The sequence below is a fragment of the Nelumbo lutea genome, chromosome 5 (genome assembly GCF_056320005.1).
Source record: "Nelumbo lutea isolate HS-2025 chromosome 5, American lotus-T2T, whole genome shotgun sequence".
Classification (NCBI taxonomy): Eukaryota; Viridiplantae; Streptophyta; class Magnoliopsida; order Proteales; family Nelumbonaceae; genus Nelumbo; species Nelumbo lutea.
Genome location: NC_142688.1, coordinates 49,651,882 through 49,669,573, shown reverse-complemented (window position 1 = coordinate 49,669,573; position 17,692 = coordinate 49,651,882). Strand labels below are relative to the sequence as shown.

The following is a 17,692-nucleotide window of genomic DNA, read 5'->3' as shown; positions in this document are numbered from 1 at the left end:
TCATCAAGGAGACAAGAAGCTCAAGAAAGCAGTTCAGCTATGGAGAAGAAAGGCATGGAGATTGCGCAGATCATGAGTAGCTAAGATTATTTTTTCTGGTTCAAGGGGGGAGGTTCGATTGTGTCATTGTGAGGTTCTGTAGTTACTTTATTTTCTTGCTTTCTAATTCAAGTATTCATTGATTCTTATACATATTTTTATTGGACGTTGATGTTAATTAGTTTGACAAACTAAATTAATATTGATCTTCCTACTGCTACCCATGATTTTGGTGATTGTCATGAATAATGGTGCAAGTAGCAATTAGGTTGATTTCTTTTTGGATCAATTTTTCATGACAGCCTTTGACCAACGTTTTAGCATGATTCAACCTAAAGGAATCGATGGAACAAGATTCAGTAATTACAATTATCTCAATTATTGTTATTTTGGTTTAACTGTTTTCACAAATCTTAATGCTATCACTATTTAATATGGGCATTATCGTACCCAGTTAAGTGGTGATAAGTGGTGATTGAATGTTGAGTTTGGTCAACTGAATTAGGAAAAACACAAGGTTTATTATGACTATCCTAATAAGTCTAAGGTTAAATGCTTGAATAGCAAGAATGCTGAAATGTACCTAGGATCGATGGCCAATCGATTCAACCCGAACCCTTGAACCAAAATTCGATAAGACTGATTTTCTCTTGTTTAAGTTGCAATTTATTTTCTTTTCTTTTAATTTCAGTATTTAAATTCTCTCACTCAATTACATTACCCATTCGGCTAAGAGATTATTGATTTGCTCCCTGTGGGATTCGACCTACAACCACTTTTACTGCAAATATTTTATTGTGGGACTAGTAATAATTTTGAGGGCTTCGACAACCCGTCAAAATTTTGGCGCCGTTGCCGGGGAGCAACTTTAATTTCTTAGCTATTACCTTCTCTTTGTTAACCTCTTTTGTTTTATGACTCGTGCTTCTCAACGAGGTGAACTCGAGTACAACCCTGAAATTGAGAGGAACACCCATCATTTAAGGAAGGAGGCTAAGCAAAGGAAGGATCGTTCACCAAAAAGGGTGAATTCAGATTACGAATTGCCCACTTGTGATTTTCCCATCTTCAAAGAAGGAGAAAGAATGGCTGACAGAGAGAGGACATTGAGGGAGTTGGCTGCACCGATTATGAACCAACAACCCTTATGCATCACGTACCCCATTCTTGAGGTAGCTTTTGAATTGAAATCTGGTTTGATACAATTATTGTCTATATTTCATAGTTTTCCAAAAGAGGACCCTCATAAGCATTTAAAGGAATTCCATGTCGCCTGTGCAAGCATGAAGCCCCAAGGTATGATCGAGGACCAGGTAAAACTCATAGCCTTTCCATTTACTTTAAGAGATAAAGTAAATGATTGGTTGTATATTCTTCCTCTCGGTTCAGTACGCACATGGGATGAGATGAATAGGATATTCTTGGACAAATATTTTCCTGCATCTCGGGCTGCAAATATTAGAAAAGAAATATGTAGAGTTTGGCAATTTGGTGGTGAGACACTATACGAATATTGGGAAAGATTTAAACAACTTGTTGCTAGCTGTCCACATCACCAAATACCCGAATAACTATTAATCCAATACTTCTACAAAGGGCTGCAGCCCATGGATAGAAGTATGGTCGATGCAGCCAGTGGAGGAGCCTTGGTGAACAAGACACCCGAAGTGGCCAGGGAGTTAATCTCCAACATGGTCGAAAATTCACAGCAGTTCGGTGCAAGGACAGACGGTACCATTAGACGGGTTAATGAGGTAAGCCATGTAAATTTAGAAAATCAGATTTCTGACCTAACTGCTTTGGTAAGACAACTCGCTTCAGGACAATTTCAAACTGCTAGGGTGTGTGGTATCTGTTCGATTCCTGGTCATCCTACGGACATGTGTCCATCATTACAGGATGGGTCGATTCAGCAAGTGAGTGCCATAGGAGGATTCCCAGGCCAGCCCCAACGAAAGTGATCCCTACTCCAATTACTACAATCCGGGGTGGAGAGGTCATCAAAACCTAAGCTACGGGAACCAAGGAAGACAACAGCAATATCAGCCCCATTTTTTCCAGTCGACAGCCCCAGTTTTCAACACCCATCACAGCGCAAGGCCAACCCCCGAATTCAGGTACGTCATTAGAAGATATAGTTAAGGCTCTAGCTACTAATACTCAACAATTTCGGCAGGAAACAAGAGCCAGCATTCAGAATTTGGGGAATCAAATCAGCCAACTTGCCACTTCCATTAGCAAGTTGGAGGCACAGAGCTCCGAGAAACTACCATCACAAATGATAGTCAACCCCAAGGAGAATGTAAGTGTAGTGGTGCTGAGAAGCGGGAAGGAACTGTAGCTAGAACCTACCTCACCAAGGAAGGCGGATAAAAGACAAGAAGAAGAAGATATACAAGACTCAAACGAAAGCCCCATTAAGGTAGGAATTGGAGAGAACGTTTCAATCGTGATCAAGAGAACCTTACCAGAAAAACATGCTGATCCAGGTATGTTCACCCTACCTTGTGTGATTGGCAATAAGCAAATCGAGCATGCCATGCTAGACTTAGGTGCATCTATCAATGCCATGCCATACTCGATTTACTATGCTTTGAGATTAGGTCCTTTAAGGAAAACTAAAGCTGTTATCCAATTGGTTGATCATTCTAACGCCTACCCAAAAGGAATTGTTGAGAATGTAATGGTGCAGGTTAATGATTTAATTTTCCCAGCTGATTTTTACATTCTGAAGATGGAGGAGAACACGATCGAAGGTTCAGCCCCACTTCTATTAGGCAGGCCATTCATGAAAACGGACAAGACCAAAATAGATGTGGATGAGGGTACCCTCTCCGTCGAATGTGACGGAGAGACTGTTAAATTTAATATTTTTGAAGCTATGAAGTACCCAATTGAAGACCATTCGATCTATTCGGTTGACACTTTTGATCCAACTGTGTAGGAAATTTTTGAAAAAGATATGAATGAGGAGTTAGAATCGAGTGCACAATTGGATACGAAGGCCCCTAATCCAGATTTGAACCCGCCCATGATGGATGGAAGGGGAGCACATCGGAAGCTGCAACCACGAGAGTTAGGGTAACAAGGGGGAAGGTCGAACATAACGACGTTAAACAATTGCGCTTGTGGGAGGCAACCCATTGTGTTTAGTTAATTTTGTTATTTTATTTGTTTTTGATTTTTGTGTTTAGAATGAACCTTAAAAAAAAAAGCGAACAGGGAAGTACCCCCAAATCCTTCAGCTTTATGCATAATCACATACATTGGGGACAATGTATAACTTAAGTGGGGGGGGGGGGATTAGGAAAATCTGATGGAAATTTGGGATACCTTACCTTCTTGAAATTTCTGCTCCTTGGAAGCTTATCCTTGAATGATTTTAACTTATCAAGAATCATGTGCTTAGGCTGAATAGATAAGATATGATGCAAGCATGACTAACTGAATCTTTCTTGGCTGAATATGGTACCTCATGATTTTAATCGATCAATAGGCAAGATGCATAATTGATTTTCACATAATTATCTGTCAAACATTAGTTGATTATTCTAGAGCTTGTTGTGTTAGGCATATTGAGACCATGATCAATGAATTCATGGATCAAGCGACGAAACCCTGTGATTTTTGTGCAAAAAAAAAAAAAAGAATCGTGACTAATGTGAGATGGAGCATAAAATGCACTCACATCTAGAAACAAAAGCAATGTGAGATGGAGCATAAAATGCACTCACCCTAGAACCCCAACCCCATTCTCACCTTCAGATCCTACGAATTCATACTAAGTGGTGGAGATGTGATACATAGCAAACTTATGGCAATAATCACACCTTGTTTTGGTTTAAGAAACAAAGAAAGGTAAGTGAATCTGGCTGTATTGGTTTGTCAAAAGCAATGAGTAGCCGTTCAGCCAGGGAGTTTCAACCTCGGGAAGGTTTGTCTCCTTGATTGCCAATTTATCCTAGGACCATGAGAAAGAGTGATTTGCGATCACTCTTGGACGAGAAGAAAGGGAGAAAGAGATGAAAGAGGGAAGGTTACCAAGTCTGAACTAAAGCATGAAATGAACCAGGCCTCGTGTAGAGAAAAAGAAAGAATGAAAATCAATAGTTAGTTACTTTTGTGTTATTTGAGTTTTTTTACCTTGCCCGAGGACGGGCAAAGTTTAAGTGTGGAGGGATTTGATGAGACTTAGAAGAACCTTATTTTGTCCCCTTAATTTCATCATTTTACACTACTTTAGCACTTAAATGCACTCATTACTCTTGTATTTCGATTCAGGGTAATAAAGAAGGCAATTGGAAGGAAACATGCCAATTCGGGTGATTTTACACAGTTTCGGCGACAGTCAGTGATTTGGGCCTAACTCACAATTTCGGACTCCGAATTGGGCAATTCAAGAAGCATTAGAAAGAAGAAAGAAAGGCCCACAACTCTTATGTTTTGGGTTTTGACTGATTCGGTCTGCATCGAGTACGAAACTGGGTCCAAAGTCGGAGCAAATTCGCAGCTAAGCCCATTTAACAGCCGAAGCCCAACTCGCAGAAGAACCTGGAAGCAGCCCAAGTAGCAGAGAAGCCCAACTCGGATGCAAGAGTCTAGAGTCCTAATTCGAATGTAATCTCCCAAGAGGGAGAGAATCTTATTAGATCTAAACTTTGAATGTAATCCTATAAGGATAAGAAGGTTGAGGATTAGATAAGAGATAGGATAGGATTAGTTCAAAGAAGATCAAGACTCCTTACAGATAAGATGATCTCCTAGAAGAAATTGGAAAACAGTCATCTCCTTTGGTTATATAAAATGGGGGGCAAACCAGTTCTAGCATCATTCATTCCAAGATCCAAGAGATCATCAAGGAGACAAGAAGCTCAAGAAAGCAATTCGGCTATGGAGAAGAAAGGCATGGAGATTGTGCAGATCATGAGTAACTAAGCTTATTTTTTCTAGTTCAAGGGGGATGTTCGATTGTGTCATTGTGAGGTTCTATAGTTACTTTATTTTCTTGCTTTCTAATTCAAGTATTCATTGATTCTTGTGCATATTTTTATTGGACGTTGATGTTAATTAGTTTGACAAACTGAACTAATGTTGATTTTCCTATTATTATCCATGATTTCGGTGATCTGTAATTGTCACAAACAATGGTGCAAATAGCAATTAGGTTGATTTCTTTTTGGATCAATTGTTTGTGACAGCCTTTGACCAACGTTTTAGCATGATTCAACCTATAGGAATCGATAGAACAAGATTCAATAATTGCAATTATCTCAATTATTGTTATTTTGGTTTAACTGTTTTCACAAATCTTAATGTTATCATTGTTTAATATGGACGCTATCGTACCTAGTTAAGTGGTGATAAGTGTTGATCAAATGCTGGGTTTGGTCAACTGAATTAGGAAAACACAAGGTTTATTATGGCTATCCTAATAAATCTAAGGTTAAATGCTTGAATAGCAAGAATGCTGAAATGTACCTAGGATCGATGGCCAGCCGATTCAACCCGAACCCTTGAAGCAGAATTCGGTAAGACTGATTTTCTCATGTTTAAGTTGCAACTTATTTTCTTTTCTTTTAATTTCAGTATTTAAATTCTCTCACTCAATTACATTACCCATTCGACTAAGAGATTATTGATTTGCTCCCTGTGAGATTCGACCTAAAACCACTTTTACTGCAAATATTTTATTGTGGGACTAGTAATAATTTTGAGGGCTTCGACAACCTGTCATTCAATCATAGTTTTCAAGGCGCCAAGGCAAGGATAGGCAATTGGGGGACGCCTTGTTGCCTAGTTGCCTAGGCGATGGATTTTGTATGTCAAAACCATAGATATTAGGGTAGTTCCCTAGGTACCATAACCATATTTCTTTAATAATTATTCATGATTTTCATAAGAAAAGTATAAATTTCATATTAAAGTAAGAAAATCAGCATATTCATGAGAAGAAAAAGAAGAAAGAAAATAAAATTCAAAAAATATAGGGGCTAAACCCTTATTTTTGTAATAGGAAAAGAAGAAAATTAAAAGTATTGGTAGTAATAGTAGTAGTAGTAATAGAAGAAGAAGAAGAAGAAGAAGAAGAATATATGGAAGAGGAAAATGTGCTGATTAGATAAAATTTTAAGTTCTTCCTTACTTATTGGTTCAGGTTTTCAAGTCTTTGAGGGTTCAATACAGCATTTAGCAATGTTTGTGTTGATTAAACCCTAATAAATAATAAAATAATAAAAAAAATTAGTATATAAACACGCAAAATGATTATTTTAGTTTAATAATGTCTATTTTATAATTATAATCTCAAAAAAAAATGAATAAAGTAGTATTTTATAGTAAGAAGTAGAAAACCGCTAGGCAATTAGGCGAGGCGATCCTCAAAGAGCACCTTGTCGCCTAGGCGTCGCTTCACAACTATGATCTCGATACAAATGACAGAGATTAGTTGACTGATCTTAGGAGGCCATTTTGATAATCCATATCTTTGGCATGTTTGTACATTACTTTATTTGATATAGATATATTTAGAAAATCTAGGGCTATTACTTGGTGTAATGGTAAAATCTTGGGGCTGGCAAGCATGAGAATGCAGGTTTAGTCTTAGGATAACAACCCTGTGCCAATAAATAAGGTTAGGACTGTACCCAGTCTACCCCTCCCAAGACCTTAGATAGCTGGGGCCAACATTGAGTGATACATTGTTTAGATGGCTAAGATTAACAAATCTAGTCTCCTAAGATCAATGGATATAAATAAAGCCTAAAGGTTAGGACTGTACCCAGTCTACCCCTCCCAATACCTCACATAGCTGGGGCCAACATTGGGTAATACATTGTTTAGATGGCTAAGATTAACAAATATGGTCTCCTAAGATCAATGGACTAATCTCTCTCTCTCTCTCTCTCTCTCTCGTATGTGTGTGTGTGTAAGATCAATGGATTAATATCAATTATCTAAGTTATACCAAGATTTCAACCAAATAATGACACAACTCAGCCCAAAAATCAAGGCCGTTGAAGTGCTCTTTTAGATCAATGGATTAATCTCATCTATCCAAGTGATCTACCCAATCAAACCAAATATGGTTTGTCAAATTAGTATCCATAAATATATTAATGGATTCGAGCTAGAGTTCTCATATGGTAGAATATATGGTCTTTGGCATCAACCAACATTAGATATCACTTATTCTTGATTTTTTTTCTTTCAAAAGTTGAAAAACAATATATAGGCAACCAGGTAATTTCTCATTCACCACCAAGGCATCAACGCCATTGGGAGATTTTGCAATATATGGAAGTATAGGGGACCAAATGTTGCAAAAGTGGTTTTGGACAAAGTGCCATACCCCTTAAAGTACAAGGGGTCACTGTAACTTACCCTTTTTTAGTAATCTCTATATATCACACGACCTGCCAGGTGGGAGTTGATTCGGAGTCTCCATTGAATGAGAGAAGAATAGGAGCTGCTGGGTTTTTTCCTGTGTGATCTCTTCCTCCTCGTTTCTTATTCTCTACTTTCTCTACCATATAATCTAAACAAGATTCATGGTAACCAAACAATAGGAGTAGTGCAATTTTTCTCAGTTCTCAGAGGAGGAAAGATTTGAGAAGGCCAACAATCTCAGCACATTGGATGATCATATTTGGTAATCACATGGTGTGGTAGTTTGAACACCTTCTACTTGAGGTTTTAAAGAGGGCTAGGGTGATAGATATCATTGAAAAATGATGGTTCAGGTTCAAATTCCCATAGAAAACTGTCTATGGGACCTTTTTTCTCACAGGTTAGGTAACATAACAAGAATTCCCTTGCAGGAAAATACAAAATAAGTTAGAAAAAATGTTACCTCACTTCTCAATTTAGAAAACAGGCACACAAGTGATACTAACAGAATTACAGAAGGTATTGGCCCCTCACATCCCTGATTAGTAGCCTTGACAATCAAAAGTCTGCAACCTGCGAATGCATCAACTAGCATAGATTTAGAAGAAATGAAGTGTTATCTACATCCAAAACCCCTATCCATCTCCATTTAAATGAATGAAAAAGCAGAAAAAATAATGTGTTATCTACATCAAAAACCCTTCGGCCTCCTATCCAGAACTCCTTTTCAACCAGCTGTTGTTGGATTGGGAGAAAAAACCTATTACCCACTATCCCCAAAATACAAGTATTAAACAATGAAAAACAATCAAAGGATTATAGAATTACCTCCTCTTCTCTTGGTTGAACGAATAAGGATTGATGCTGGTATGGAGATCTCCCAATCGATGGAAAGGAATCTTTCCCTCTCCTAATCAGTTGGTTCACACATGCGAGGAGCCTTCTCAAGCGGTTCATGCATGCAAGAATCCTGCTCAAACTTCTTTGAGCTTGTAATGCCATTGATTTTGAGCTTCTATCCCTTCTCAAACTCTTTCTGCATTCTCAGCGTTCTCAGTCAAAGAATGAAGGTTTGATGATGCTTCTAAGTGGAGTTCTGCAACAAAAATACTCTTCTTTATCAAAAAGCAATGTTCTCTCCATCAAAGGATTCTTGTGAGCAAAACCTTTTGCCTTTGTCAAACATGCGAATAGCAGAGAACGCGGGAACTTGGAGAACTTTTGTCTTTTGAGTTTTGTCTAACTTTTTCTCCCTCTCTCTCTCTCTCCCCGGTTCAGAATTAGAACTGCCTTGCTGGTTCCCAAAAAACGCTGCTATTTTTAATTTTTTTTTTCATATTTAGGTTTTGAGGAGGCGGTCCTATTAAGACTGCCAGATCTAGACTACCGGTTTAGAGCGTTTTTCTTGTACTGTTGTCATTTTCAGAAATGGCAACGTCCCTCCCTGGGTATGAACAGATCCGTCAGTAGCTACTATATTGCAGTGGCTGGAAAGATCCTAGGTCATTCCCAGGATTGATCATCCTTGTAATCAATTGCTCAGCTTCATTACCTATAGAATGGATGCATTGGGAGACAGTGGTAAGTGAAAATGATTGTTACTTAGAGAAGAAAATATTTTTATCTAAGGAGATAAGTTTTCAAAGAGAGAGAAATATAAAATTTTGAAAGAGAGAACTATATGTTCCACCAATCGCAATCAATTCCCTTTCTAGGCAATAGTAATTGCAAACACAAGTGATCACAATAAAAGAGTTGTGATTAGAGCACACCCTGCTTTTGATAAAGGGAACACACCCTCAGTGAATAAACCAAAAGTGATGCTTTGAAAAATCAGGCATCCCTACATATTGCCTTTTCTTCAATGGCTGTGCCCCATTTATCAAGTTAGGAATGTGCCCAAATCAGGGCGCTAATAAAATTCAACAAAGACAAGTTGTATCTGTTATTTTATCTGCTCATCTTTTTAACAAGTTGTCAAAGTGTCTAGGTGATTCTGGGTGATAGTTGGCCACCTAGTTGCTTAGGCGATAAGAATTTTATAAATAAAGAACCACATTTTAGCTAGTTTCCCAGTTTTATATACCATTCATTATGCATATTAATTGAAAGAATAGCAATTCTCTTTATTAAGAATATTAAATTTCCTCCAAAAACATGGCAAATCAACATATCTAAAAGATAGAAGTTAAATGCATTAATTATAATATTTTCAAAAGTAATAATAACATAATAAATATTTAATAGAGTAATTTCATATCAACTAGCCACTAAAAAAGGCCATAATTTTATATGATAAAAATTTAAGATAGAAAATAAAAGAGAAAAAGAACAAGGGTGGAACTACCGTTTTATTGAATGTAAGAAAGAGAGAGAATGGAAAAATACAAAAAGAATAAAATAGAAATATCTTTTATATGTCTATTCTTTCTTTCTTTTTCTCTTCTCAAAACCCTTTGATCTCTTAAATTTCAATTTTTTAAAACTTCAAAACAAAATCTACATGGTATATATAGTATATAGAATGTATTATCAGCATATCAATGAGATATAATTATTTGAATGTTATTACAATAAGGTGTTCACCTTGCCACTTTGTTGCCTAGGAGAAGGTCTAGTTACCTATGATCTTTTTAAATAATAAAGACCACTATTTATCAAAACAAAAAAAAAAATAATAGAGGACATCACCACACAAAGTCATGATTCACTTTTTTTTTCTGATTGGAAACAGTAACTTCATTAATGAGTTTTAAAATACGGAAGTACAGAAATCAACCCTAGTAGATGAAGTTGAGCAGATAAATAGCATACATTACAGCACTGCCCGGTACAAGCTCTCCCTTGTTTTTCTAAGGTATCAGCTAAGCCATTAGCTTATTTTCTTGCCCATTTAAAACAAGCACCTACCTCCCTCGTTATACTAAAAATTTCCCTTATCAACTGTCTATGTTGCCAAATTCCCAGATGGCCTGACTGCATCCACCCAATTACCAATTTGGAATCCCCCTCTATCTCAATCTGCTCAAGTCTCAACCGTTTGGCCAATCTTATTGGTGAGCCACTTTTTCTTACTTAAAGAGAGTCCTATTCCTATTTATGAGTCTTTCAATCACTTTCTATCTGATGAAAGATGTGAATCTATTCACCTACTTGGTGATTTAAAAGGACAAGGCACAAGAAAAGCACAACGGCAATTTTGTGCCTGAGGTGCAAGGTGCAACGTAAGGTGCAAAATTAAAAAAAAATGCAAATAATGTAAAAAAAATCAAAATAAATTAAGAAAATATTAAAAATAGTATTACTCAAAAAAATCAAACTTCAATTTTAAACAAATGTTTTAAAAATCCTATTAACTCAAATTAAAATATTCAGGAATGTCAAACTTTTAATTTCTTTATCTCTTACCAATTGCATTATTTCAAATAGCTAATGTGATGTTAAATGTCTTCTATTCCTAATTTTACAAACTGCCATTGTACCAAGCCCCTTGAGGCAAGCCCAAACAAGTTCATGTTAGGGTCATAAATTCTTAATCCCTACAAAAAAAATTATTTTTTAATTTTAATTTATCTTCTAAAAATACCTTTTCATGATGAATGAATAAACAACATTAGCTAATGTTCAAGGGGCTTGGTGGAGGGTCCAGGAGCTCTGCTCCCAACCAACTGTTAGACTTAAAAAATAACAAAAAAGTGCACACCTAGGCTGAAGCACAAGGTGCACCAAGTGTGCACCTTTTGAAAGTGCTGCTCCTGGGGCCTAGGTGAGACGCATACCTTAAAGTGCACATTGCCTGAGTGCCTAGGCATGCCTTTTAAATCACTGCACCTAGTAGACTTGTAGCTAGAAATCACAAATTCACAGATAAGACAAATAATTTGTGTACCAAAAGTGGTTCTCCTGTATAGAAACAAAATATTTATGCACTGAAGGAGGTGCACTCCCTGAAGGCAGCAAGAAGTAAATGGATGTAAAGATAAAGATATGGGGCACAACCTTGTCTGCACATAAGTTTTTGTAAGACAGAAAAATGTGCAAAAAACAAATAAAAACTAAGAAAATAAAAAAGGGATCAATTAAGATTCATCTTGAGTTCATTTCTGTCAATCTTAAGAAAACACCAATGTAAAGCTCAAACACAATCACATGGAGAAAACAAAATGTCTACACATACTAGGTCCAAATCAAGCCTTTTCTTTATTTTTGTTTTGCTTTTTTTTTTCTTTTGCAATTTTTCTTCATGTGCTCTATTCAACTGATTATAGTATCCACCGGAACCGAATACCCAAACTCCCAATGATGATTCTTGAAGACATAGCAAAATCCAAGGATGTTGTTGATGACAAGCAAAACTACTACAAGGAAAGGATGCAAAACCGACTCACAAGCACATCATAGAATACCTGGATATCTCAAAATAGCTGCTAAACCCATCCTTCCAAATCCCCAACATTCTTTAAGATTTTACCAGCCACCTTATATGTTAAAAATAGTACCCTAACACTAACACCCTAGGATGCTAGAATCATAGCCAGCAAAGAATAACATAGATTGACAAAGAACACATTAAAGTCCATCACATGACTGATAGGGGGAAAGATAGAAAAAAAAAAGAACATCTAGTGGACAATAAGAGATAATAATATCTATCAAATGGAACTCACTTTGCTTTACCAATTCACTGAGTTAAGGCAATCATGCCTTGCCCAAAGGAGCACCCTAATCAACACTACAACATGGCACAATAGGTTATCCCCTGTCTTCAGTACTGACAAAAGGGCTATTATTGGTCCTGGCTATACAGGGACTCTGGAGGGGTAGACTGGATATGAACCTTACATCTAGAATTTTTGCACAAAGCAACTTTTCTAGACTCAAACCGACATTCTTATACTTTTAAGCTTAAGATTTTACTATTGCACTACACCTACTCTTTAGTGTTGACATAGAAATCAACAATTTTTCCAGCTCTGACAAGTAATGCAGGTTCACAAGAGGTATGAATACCTTGTCCTTACTACATTTCCTCCTTGATGATAGGAATACTCTTATACCTCACTAGCCACCTCTCCAGAGCTCTGCCTTCCACCACTATCATAACCTGATAGGCCACATTATTGTTGATAAAAAGCACTTGATAGGAATCTAATTTCAACTTCTTTTCTTGTGGCTAGAAACTCTCTACAAGAAAGTTTCCAATATGTACAAGATTACCTACTTCCTTGACTAGGACCCTGAATAACTCATCCCTATTCATGACTTCTCTAGCCAAAGGAATCTACTAGATAATTTGTTGATTTTCAGACCCACCTAAACAAGGTGTTCAACTTGAATGCCAAAGACCTAGACTCTCTAAAGGCATTAAAGCATTCAAAGACTGGATAGATTGCTCCTCATCCATCATATCACCATTTAAAAGATATCCTTTAACTTTCAGGTATGAGAAGCCCTTAAGTGTCAACTGTCAAGCTTGAAGCAAGGACTACAACTCAGCATGTATTGATGTTCTCTCCCCAACATTGGACAAAAAACCCCTCCTAAAAGATTGAGAAAATCTAAACCATCAAAATATCAAAAGAATCCTAGTCCCTTGGTTGTCTTCTGAAGTTAAGGTCCCAAGAAATATTCAAGGAAGAAATGATAACACAACCAAAGATGTCTTAATTTGAACTTTCTAAGAAAAAATAGATATATTTGATCTCTTCATTGTTCTAACAAAGTTCTTCAGTGTCCAAGAGTCTGACTCAAACACAGACATGGAGGCTGGAATCTGATGTATGCCCACAAATCTGAATTAGCAAGATGAGACAATATGAACTCATGGACATGTCTATGGAAAAGCATATGCTATTAAAATAGTTCATATTCTTTCTATACCTGCAAAATATGTTGCCTTTTCTACTAAGTAATGTTTGATGTGAAAATTGGCATTTACCTTGTAGATTAGATGTTCATTTATGTCAAATAAGCTAAGAGATAAAAAATGAAATGTATATAGTAAGTGTCCCCAATAATTTGTGGAGTGTTAGACTCTGATGCATGTCCATGTGATATGGGCATGTAATCAATTTATGATCCTCCATGAAAAATTGGATACATAATTAACTTTTATGTTTGAAATGGTAGCTGGAATATGCAAAGTATTTCTATCATATTTGGACCATATATTGCATTATGCAATGATGGTCCTAACTATCCAGTGTCTTAAGAACTTTCTTCAGATCCAACAGAAAAGCAATTTCCAAAACTAATTAAAAACAAATATGCTCAAGAAGAGAAGCTAAATACAATATTCTTGACCAGGCAATGAACTGACGGGGGCTGAAACAATAACCTTCTACCCCATTCACAAAGCTGATAAATCTTCATTTTTCTATTTTGGGAAATCTATTAAAAACAGTGAACAACACAACAGAAAGATCCATAATTTTTTGTTATTTGATTGGTATCTGGATGATAAATGCTATACCAGTGTCTAAATCCACAATGGAAGTATTATTTACAACTTACCACTTGTCAACTTGAGGATAAACTGAACAAGAAAAATAATTGACTTTACTGAACTTAGTTATCTTTCATCTCTTCATCCTCCTGCCATCTGAAATGATTGATAAAGTAAGAAAAGAGAATAACAAAAGAATTGTAAAGGAAAGTGGGGAAGGACAGGTGAAGGTAGCCAGTTACCTGCACTTGGGAATGCAATGGTAGATGGTGTGTACAGTCCACATAGTCAACAATCAAACAGTGAAGGTTGGTGGGCAGCTCAGAAAAGTATCTAGCAAGAATATAAACATGACGACCATTTAGAGATTCTAAGAGTTTGAGTTCCTTAACATTTGAAGAACTTGTGAGATCCAATTATTTGTAAATTTTGAGTTTCTCAAGATATGATAGGTTTCTCAAAGCCCTAGGTAGGGACTCGGACACACCATAATTAATCTTAAGATGAGTAAGGTTTGGGGGAAGACTCTCATCAAGAAGATGTGCCAATGTATTAGAACAATGAGTAATATTTAAACTTTTGAGAGAAGTGAGGTTGAGTAGTCCCTCTGGTAAGGACGTGAGACTAGGACAGAGATAGATCATCAAGAATTTTAGTTTGGAAATCGATCCAAGTGCTGGACTCAATTCTTTTAGTTTCTTACAATAAAAAATTTTTAGCATTTCAAGGCAAAGGAATTCACCACTCTCTGCTCCCGGCCATTCCTCCAAAAGAGGCATGTGATCCAGAACCATGGATTTTAGTGAAGGTAGCTCACCAAGAGCCAGAAGAGAATGGCATTGCAAGCAATCAAAGAGACATACAGAAACTAGCTTATTATAACACCCAAGTGCATTCAACATCCAATTTGGAAAATTTTCACCATAATATCCATACATGAGGAGAAGTTGGAGATCCATGTGAGGCTGAAGGGCTTCAAGCACCCCAACATCTATACTACTGTCACTTTGACCATCAAATTCTAATACCAACCAATCAAGTTTCAACATATTCCTTAAATTATATTTTGTTGCCTCTATAGCATCAGATACATTATGTAATCTTGAAATGCAAAGAGAACCCTCAAGAAGTTTCAAGTTCTTTAACTCTCTTAGCTCAGCACCATTGATTGTAGCCACAGGAAAACAAGGCAACAATGTCTTGAGGCAACATAATCTTCCAATTCCTCGTGGCAAGGAGTTTAGACCATAGGGGAGGTTGATGTACTGTAAATATTTCAAATTGCCAATGGAATCTGGAAGTGTTTCCATGAAAGTTTTTCTCAGGTCTAACACACGCAAGCATCTGAAATTTTCCAATAGATCATTAAGGATGTGATTCATGACACCATATTTCAGGGACATCAAGGCGGATACACTCTTAGACTCATAGTACTTTACATTTAGTGAGTCTCTTCTGTAGGAGTCAAGTAATGCCACATGACGAGTATTTTTGGAGATAGAATATGATTTGGCACTACTCTCAATTCTACAACAAATTTCCCATGATATTGACTCTACTAGATCATGCATAAGCTCATGCATCACAAACTTCTCAGAATGATGGGGTTCTTCTTTGCTTGCACATTGAAAAAAAGACCTCTTCAATAAATCATTAAAATATTGATCACTTGTGTCTTCAAGTACTTAATTTTCTTTACTGCAGACAAAGCCTTCTACAATCCACAATTCAATTAAACATTATTTATCATATACATAGTCTTTAGGAAACAGAGAGCAATAATCAAAACACTGCTTCAAATGCAATGGGAGATAATGATAGCTCAAGCTTAGAGAGTTTGGCAATCTGTTTCCTTTGTCTAAGCCCCAAATGTTGCTTGCCAATATATTTTCCCATTCCTCTAGTTCTAGTTTAGAGCACAGAAGGCCTCCAAGTGTATTTGTTGCCAGGGGTAAACCTTTACACTTCCTTGCAATTTCTCTGCCAATAGCCATTAGGTCTGATGCAACAGAGTTCTCATCAACAAATGTGCATTTTTTTTATCAATGTCCAACAATCATCATCTGACAAAAATTCCAAATTATGAGTATAAATAGTGTCCCTGATGGATGAAACAATTTTCTTGGTCCGAGTGGTTACAATAATTCTACTCCCTTTTTTTGCATCTCTGAACAAAACTCTTAGTTTCTCCCAATCTCGGTGGTTTTCACTCCAAACATCATCTAATACAAGCAAAAATTTCTTCCCATTTAGCTTCTTTCTAAGTTCACGTTGAAGAGGATCTAGCTCCTTTAGTTCACATGGTTCCATAAATGCCGATTCTAGGATTGCTTTGGTTATTCTTCCCAAGTCTCCCCATTCCAACAATGGCAACAACAAAAACCCTCCTTTCATTATTATGTTGGCTAGACAACAACTTGCTTCTTATAGCATCCACATCTTTCTTTCCATCCAAAATATGATCTCAATCAACTAAGGTACTAGTCTTCCATCTAAGGTCTATTTTCTTAATTGTTTCAACTTTCTTTACTTCTAGACTTCTAAGATAATAAATTTCAAGCTTCTTTTCCATTTCAACTATTTTCTCATTGATTTGATTTATCAGAGGTGCAATCTCATGTTGGCGTAACTTTTGTTCAGAGTTTAAACTAAAGAAGAGAGAGTCACTTACTCTTTTCCTCCTCCTACTCTGACTTGTCTGATTTCTCTCCCTGATAACTTCATAAGCGAACTCATCCAGTATGTTGTCCATGTGGTAAGCTTCACCTCTGAGCTTCATGAGGTAACGCTTTATCACCTTATTCTCCCTTTGAGCGTTCTCTAGTAAATCAAGCATATCATGTATACTCTCAAGCACATCAGAGAGCTCACCCAACTCATCTTCAACACCCCACATGAATCCAAATTCTCTCAGCGTGCAGGAGAGGTAATTTTGTCAAGCAACACTGCTACTAGAAGGGAAACAAGTACATCTTCCCCATTTCTTCCGGCCATACCTAGTAAGAAAGGCAAGGAAGTTGAACTTTCTAACAGAAAGATAACGATATATTGGGGATTGGAGAGATTCTCTTTCCATCTCATTTCTATTTTTGGATTCTTTATCTTGACGATTAGACCTGTTCATGGGCCAGGTAGCCCGATGGCCCGGCCCGCACCCTGGTCTGGCTTGGTCATGTAATTAGGCTTGCGGGCCTGACCTCGGACCTAACACAGTAAGCCCGACTATGTTACGAGTCGGGCTCTGGATTTGTCAAAAAAGCTCGGCCCGAGCTCGACCCGGCCTGACTCAACATTATATATTTTACAAAATACATAATATGTATTTTATATATTTTATATATTATATAAAATATATAAATAATATAATATTTATTGAAATATATATTTATAATTTAATATATACATATTTTTTTTCTTTATAATTTCTCTCTCACTCTCTCTCTCTCTATTCAGCCGCTTCAGCCGTAGTAACAACAGAGGCTAAATTTCGGGCTCGAGCCCAGGCTCGGGCTTCAGGCTTTTTATGAAGGCCGGGATCGGGCTTCAAGCTTTTTATGAGGGTCAGGTTCAGGCCCAAGTTATAGGCCCGATGGTCGGGCCAGGCTCAGGCCTTAGAAAAATCTGTTAATACAAAGTGAAAGCCTGGCCCGACCTGGCCCATGAATAGGTCTATTGATGACCTATGAAGAGTTCACCTTCGTCAAAGGAGCGTAAGAGGTAAGACCATTGGCCGGTGGAAAACACGGAAAAGCGACTCATTTTAGCAGCAATAAATTTGAAATTCTCTCTAGGTGTTGGATGAAATTACCCATACAAAAGTTT

The 17,692-nt window shown here is 37.0% G+C and overlaps 1 long non-coding RNA gene across 1 annotated transcript; it reads right to left on the bottom strand.

The window, feature by feature from the left end:
• Positions 1 to 7,754: 7,754 nt before the first annotated feature.
• On the bottom strand, positions 7,755 to 8,515 carry LOC148852288 (uncharacterized). Its single transcript, XR_016098718.1, has 2 exons — positions 8,254 to 8,515; positions 7,755 to 7,998 (listed from the first exon to the last, which is right to left on the bottom strand). It is a non-coding gene; the product is annotated as an uncharacterized LOC148852288 (long non-coding RNA).
• Positions 8,516 to 17,692: the final 9,177 nt, after the last annotated feature.